Here is a 7,698-nt window from a genome sequence, read left to right as displayed (position 1 = left end):
AGGAACTTGGTATGCTGACGAGTGGTCTGAGTGATGGGTGCTACAATGGTGGAGAAGTTCTTTATGAATCTTTGGTAGAAGTTTGCGAACCCAATAAATCTCTGAACGCCCTTCTTGTCAGAAGGAGCGGGCCAGTCTAGGATAGATTTCACTTTTTGGGGGTCCATGGCAATTCCACCTGTGGTGATGATGAGTCCCAAGAATTGAATGGATTCCTTTTCAAAGTCGCACTTCTCGGCTTTAACGAATAATCCATGGGTCCTAAGAATGCCTAATACTTTCCTAACATGTATTCTGTGGAGTTCCAGAGTGGTCGAAAAGATAAGAATGTCGTCAAGATAAGCGACAACAAAGTGGTCTAAGTACTCCCGGAAGATGTCGTTAATGAAGTGCTGGAAGGTTGCTGGGGCATTGCACAATCCGAAAGGCATGACTAAATATTCGAAATGCCCAAATCTTGTTCTGAATGCCGTCTTCCACTCGTCCCCCTCCCGGATACGGACAAGGTTGTAGGCTCCACGTAGATCAAGTTTGGTGAAAATACGGGAAGTGTGGAATCTTTGGAAAAGTTCGGGGATGAGCGGAAGTGGGTAGCGGTTCTTAAGGGTGATATTATTTAATTCCCTGTAGTCCACACATGGTCTTAAAGTCTTGTCTTTTTTTTCTACAAAGAAGATGCCTGCAACGGCCGGGGATGAAGAGGGACGAATGAATCCCTTTGCCAGGTTCTCGTCTATATACTGTCTCAGGGCCCCAAGTTCAGTCTCAGAAAGAGGAAATATCCGGCAGGGAATGGGAGCTCCTGGCAATAATTCGATGGGGCAGTCATAGGGACGATGTGGAGGTTTCTTGTCGAACACATCTCTGAATTCCTGGTAAGCTACTGGTATGTTAGGAGCTGGACTGGATATGGGTTGAACGGTCAAACAACTGGACAAGTCTCTAGATTCGGAATCCAGACAATATTGTTGGCAGTAGGCGGAAGTAAAGGATATTTCTTTCTTGAACCAATCAATCCGAGGGTTGTGTGCCTGCAGCCATGGGATTCCTAGGATGACGGGAAACATAGGAGAACACAGGACATCAAACTTAAGAAACTCCCGGTGACCCGAATCTGTGGTTGTTAGAATGGGTCTTGTTTCCCTGGTGACATGGCCAGAGCTAGGTAGGGAGCCATCGGCTAGACGGACAGTCAGTCTTTGTTTTTTGAGAAGAAGTGGGAGAGCAAGACTCTTGGCTAAGGTTAAAGCCAAGAAACAGCTGCAGGCCCCAGAATCAAGTATTGCCTGTAAGTGAACTTCTTGACCTGCCACCATCAACGTGACAGGAAGGATGATATGGGCCGAAGCGGGCTTCGTTACTTGGAGGTGAAATGGAGTACAGAGGATCGGTTTACTTGGTCTTGTGGGACAGTTGTTTATAAGGTGTCCTGACTCCCCACAATAGAAACAAAGGTGTGCCTGTCGGCGGTGAAGTCTTTCTTCAGTGGTTAAGGAGGGACGGAACAGGCCATTCGGAACAGAGGTTGCCATCGGGCAGACTGAAGGTGGAGCCTGGATAGGATAAAAAGTCCGAACGCGTTCAGACTGGCGCTCCCGTAGATGCCTATCAAGCTGAATGGTAAGTCGGATAAGATCCTCAAGTGTTGGGGGAACCTCTAATCTGGCTAGCTCATCCTTGAGGACTTCAGACAACCCCATCCGGTATTGATATTTTAGAGCTGCCTCATTCCAGCCAGAATCTGTAGACCATGTACGGAACTCCACTGTATAGTCCTCCGCAGGCCGCTCACCCTGGCGAAGGGAGTACAAGGTTGCTTCGGCTGTAGCTGTCCGAAAGGGGTCATCATATAAGCGAGCCAAAGCTTGAAAAAACTGATCCAAAGTATTAATGAAAGAGCTGCGTTGCTCTAGTAGGCCGTGGGCCCACGTCTGGGGATCGTCCCTTAGTAGGGAAATGGTAAAACCCACTTTGGTTACTTCAGAAGCAAAAGTCTGAGGTTGCAGGGAGAAGTATAAATAACATGAGTTCCTGAAGGATCTAAATTTTCTTCGGTCCCCATGAAAAAAATCTGGTGCAGGGACTCGTGGCTCTGGAGGGGTTGTAATTATAGTGGTAGAACCTTGGCCGGAGGGGATGGGCACCTCAGGAGAGTGCTGCAGATGTTCCTTCAGCCGGAGATACTTCTCTTGGAGTCCCTCAATCGCTGGGGTAAGGGCCATAACTTCCTGTAGGATGGCCTCCATCGGGGAGTTACCTCTGTCGGCCTCTGACATGGCTGGATTATACTGTCACAATCAAGGTAGGGAGGCCGAGATGCTGAGAGGGCTCCCCTTGCGGCCGAGTGCAGTACAACCCTGAAGATGACACAGGGATGCAGTGCCCACAGTAGCACAGGTTGCCAGGTAGCAGCAGTAGATGAAAGAGCTGAGAAGACCAGTCTCCGGGGGCAACTGTGCAAGGAAGTCCAATGGCAGGGTCAAGGCCAGGCCGAGGGTCAAACACGGGAGATCAGTCCTGAGGTCAGAGCAACGAGTCCTGAGCTGGAGACCGGAGAGCAGGAGCCAAGCCAAGCCGAGGTCGGGTGCCGGGAGCAGACAAGGAATATCGGGTACAAGCCAGAGGTCGGAGCCAGGAGAACAACAGAAGCAGGTCAAACAAGCCGGGTCGGTAAACAGGAGATCAAACAGCAGGAATCACGGGCACAGGTACTCAGGAGAAGCTGACGATAATTCAGCGATGCGGCACTGTCAGGTGAACGTTTAAATAGGCACGGTGCCTAGGTTACGTCGTGTGCGCGCCATAGCGTTCGTACGCCTACGACGTGTAACGTTATGCGTTCGTCCTACACCGCGTACTCGCACTCGATCAGACGCAGCATCGGGCGTTCGTCTAGGAACCACATTGCGCCTCCGTGTGCGCTGACGCGCGTTAACACGATCGTACCTCGCAAGGTTACGCCTATTTCCCTGACACGGACGTTCCATGGAATGGGAAGCATAAAGGCGTAAATTCCATAGGTCTGAGGGTCAACCTCTCGATCCATGGCATGATTGCTACCCAGAATACTTCAATCTTGGGGCACTCCCACCACAAATGGAGAAATGTACCTATCTGCTCACAGCCTCTCCAGCACCGGGCCTCCGCCTCTGGATAGAACGGAGTTAATCTTACTGGTGTCCTATACCACCTTGTCACAAATTTATAAGCCATTTCCTGAACATACAAACTTATAGATGTGGAATAAGTTGATTTAATAAGTTCATTTAATCATTTTTTTTATTTGTTCAGCTGTCGGTACCTTATTTAATTCTCTTTCCCTTTCCCTAATAAAGAATGGGACTGTGTTATTTTGGGCACTGAGGATCAGTCTATACATCTGAGACAATAGATGTCTTGCGTCTCTCAAATGTACACACTGGCCCTCAAACACCCGAATTGAATTTAATGATCTTAGTAAGGGTTTCATTTTATTAAAGAAACCTTTCATTTGATAATATTGGGAACATTCCCTAAGGCCGTGGCAAGCTCCGAGTGGGTTATTATGGTTCCATGTGGGGAAAATTTACCACACGTGGTATCTCCATTCCGCCCCCATGCCCCCAGAAATCCCCCTCCCTCCCCTGGTAAAAATCAGATCAGGGGAATCCCTCCAGCAGAGCCAAAGGGGATACCTGGTGGGAATATTCTGCTGTCTTATTCAGTTCCCATATTAACAAGGAGTTCCGAGTCAGGAGAGATATCCATTTCGAGAGTCCTCTTGACATACTCGGGATCCACTGGGCCCCCACTAGGTTCTTCCCCACCATTGTTTTTTCTAATGGAACCCACATTTTACTAGAAGAGCCATGGCACCAGTTTAACATTTGAACTTGAACCAGTCTTGATTGTTTGTCCTTCCACACAAATGCTACAAAAGCCTTCCTTATTTGTTTAAAAAAAGACCTCCGGTAATTTAATCGGAACCATATATAATATATAAATTATTCTAGGTAATATGTACATTTTAATGGCGCTCACTCTTCCAAACCATGTTAAATATTTTCCTGTCCATTTCTTCAAGTCCCGTACTATCCCTGCCATTAAGGAGGCATAACAATTTTTGATCTGCGGTAATATGTTCCACCAAATAGAACAAGGAGTCCTTCTTCCATACTAAGGGGTATGCACCCCACAGCATCATCGCCATCTCCTGAGGGATGTGACTGGGTAGAAATATCGATTTTTCTAAATGAACTTTAAAGTTAGATAGGTACCCATATCTGTACACTTCCCGCATAAGAGCTAATATATATTTTTAGTAAAAAATTATCAATAAGCATATATTGATTGGTTTCCTTCTACAAACTATGTGATAGATTTATGGACTTTTATGTTTTTATTGTTTTAATGGCAGTGATCTGCGATTTTTAGCAGGACTGCAACATTGCAACGAACAAATCTGACCACAAGTGACACTTTTTGGGGACCAGTGACATTATTATATTATTACAGTGATCAGTGCTAAAAAAATTACTAATCAATGTATAAATGACACTGGCAGGGAAGGGGTTAACACTAGGGGGCGATCGAAGGGTTACCTGTGTTCCCTGGGTGTGTTATAATTATGTGGGGGGTGGGCTTACTGGGACAACACAGAGACCGCTGTTCCTGATCACTAGAAACAGCAGATCTCAGTATTGTCCCCTATCAGAATGAGGATTCGCCCTGTTTACATAGGCAGATCTTTGTCATGCCTCTCTGTACCACAATCGTGGGTGACCGGCAGACATCGAGTCTGCTGGACCCACAGAGGCTCTCCCACAGCTTGCAGCGGCTCGCCTGCTCACTGTATCTCATGCACAGACCGACGGACAGATGCGCTGGTTAGCGCAGCCGGGCCAGCCCTGCAAATAAAATGCATTCTAATGGATCTGTTGTGAGTCTCTCGAGCTACTGGGGCATTTACCACGGTACAACCCTAGACGTGAAACGAGGAGAACAGAAGGTAACAGTAAGCCCAAATCTAACCAGCAGCTCCTTCGGGGGTAGTGCTACACACAGTTGGCAGGATCAGAGTCAGGGATAAGCAGAGGTTGGCAACCTGCATGAAGTGAGGTACAAAGTCAATGGGCAGAACCTTGGTTCAGGCCAAAGAGGGTACTGGAGATAGGCAGCAAACATAGGCAGGTAAGGGTAATCCAAAAGCAGGTCAGTTGGAAGGCTGGTCAATATCAAAGTCAGTGTCAGGATCAGGATCAGGAACACATGAGCGATGACTGAAAGAGCATTCCTGTGCACAGGTTAGATTTAAATAGCCCACTTGGCACCAGTGGCCATGCCTGCACACTCATGTGTGCTTTGTGGTGTGTGTACATGTGCAAAGCCATGCACTTGTAGTTTATGCCCATTAATTTAATGTGCACTCTTATGCAAACATGTATTAGCCTGAGAGCTGGCATGGAGTTCCTGACAACCCCTCTTGATTCTCTTCCACTTTTGCAGTGGAACAAGCCCACATTCTAACAGTGAGACCCCCAGTTCTACAAGCCCCTCACTAAATATGTATTGCTAAACTACTTAATTTTAGGGACTGAAAAATTGTGCTGCATTTCAAAATCATGGGCAATGTACTTTTTGAAAACACAACTGTGCTGTTTCAACACAAGTGACCAAGCAACAAGCTAAATGTATTAAGGCCAAATGGAGATTGCATGTACTCACCATTGACATCAAATATGTCATGCTGTACCTTGCTCAGCTGTGGGACACTTTTCTTTAACTGCCCTGTTGATATATTTACTTTACTCAAACAACAGGGCCTCCATAGGAGGGCTCCTGAGTGATTTATGGTTATACTACTGGAAGATGAGACATTGCCGAGTTAGTGCCTCTCCTCTCCTTTTCTTCTGTACCTCATTTATGCTTGATAACACGCTGACATCTTTCTAGTTGTTATTATTTGGTCATCCTGCACTCATCACTTCCAAAAGTTAACATCTAGGGGTTCTCTCCTATATGATTTAGACTCCTCATTTCTCCTCATTACCCAAGACTACTGGACCTATACAATTTTGCACATCCTAGTTAGTGTGGTCTTACTGGAAATGCTGATTTACTTTTCAAGCTCATCTTCTGGAATCTACAGTGTTATCTGTTATTGGTGCTAACTTTTGGTCTTTTCTTCCCTTGGTTATTATTTTTATTTTATAAGCATCATGTTAAGGTGTAACGAATGCAGGAAGACACCCTTTGTTAAAGAGGAAGTAAACCCTGATGAGTTTACTTCCTCTTTCATTCCCTGCAAAGGTAAAGCATAATGGACTACTATGCATCGCATAGTAGTCCATTATGTGTCACGTACCTGACACAGGAGCCAGTGATGTCCCCTCTGTCCCCTGTAGTCCGGCGCATCCATCTTCTCGGTGGGTCTCGCCGCTCCGCCGCTGTCATTTGGCGAAGCCGCGATGACGTCACTCCCGCGCGTGCGCGCGGGAGCTGCCACGTGCGGCATATCGCCGTTGACAGCGGCGCAGTCAGTGCGCCTGCGCGCCACTGTCTACGGCGCATGCGCCGTAGACAGTGGTGCCTGTCTTTTGGTAAATATCTCCTAAACCGTGTAGTTTTAGGAGATATTTCTTGGACCTACAGGTAAGCCTTAATCTAGGCTTACCTGTAGGTCAAAGTGTGTTGTAAGGGTTTACAACCACTTTAATACTAAAGCATGCACTTTCTGTGTAAGTAAGATAGCCATAACGTGAGACAACGATTTTGCTTCCTGCTGCCTTATGCTGCGTACACACGACCGGCCTTTCCGGCAGAATAGGTCAGACGGAATCAATCCGTTTGCAGGATAGTCCGATCTTTGGAGCAGCTATTGGCTACTGGCTATTGAACTTCCTTTTCTAGTCCCATCGTACGTCATCACGTTCAAAAATAACAGACTTTCAAACAGACTTTAGTCCGTTTCTGTGTGGGCAAGTCGGTTCATTTTGAAGTCCATCGTAACTCTGTTGAAAGTCCGTCGGGAAGACCGTCGGACCTTTTCTGCCGGAAAGTCCAGTTGTGGCATCACAGTGATTTTTGTCTCAATAGCATGGGCATATTTTTCTATGGTTTGCAAATGCTAAACATTTCACATTGTGCTATTCGATGTTATAGGTAAAATGTTTTCTTCTCCTTGATCTATGCCTCTCCCATAGTCAGAGTTTGTGTCAATAAGTGGAAATTTGAGGTTTTCTACTCACTAGAGGCACTGGACAGGAATGTCCCCGTTTTAACATCCTGTTTGCCATTGTGATATAACCACTGTCCACCCAAGTCAGGGACAACCCAGATAATATAGGTCTACAAGTCCCAGCACATGTTGAAAAAATTGGATTATATGCTGATAATATGATTTTATATTTGAAGTGGTCTGAGTGATGGGTGCTACAATGGTGGAGAAGTTCTTTATGAATCTTTGGTAGAAGTTTGCGAACCCAATAAATCTCTGAACGCCCTTCTTGTCAGAAGGAGCGGGCCAGTCTAGGATAGATTTCACTTTTTGGGGGTCCATGGCAATTCCACCTGTGGTGATGATGAGTCCCAAGAATTGAATGGATTCCTTTTCAAAGTCGCACTTCTCGGCTTTAACGAATAATCCATGGGTCCTAAGAATGCCTAATACTTTCCTAACATGTATTCTGTGGAGTTCCAGAGTGGTCGAAAAGATAAGAA

The sequence above is a fragment of the Lithobates pipiens genome, unplaced genomic scaffold (genome assembly GCF_037356315.1).
Source record: "Lithobates pipiens isolate NorthernLeopardFrog02 unplaced genomic scaffold, aLitPip1_a1.2 Scaffold_13, whole genome shotgun sequence".
NCBI lineage: Eukaryota > Metazoa > Chordata > Amphibia > Anura > Ranidae > Lithobates > Lithobates pipiens.
This window is presented reverse-complemented; position numbering follows the sequence as displayed.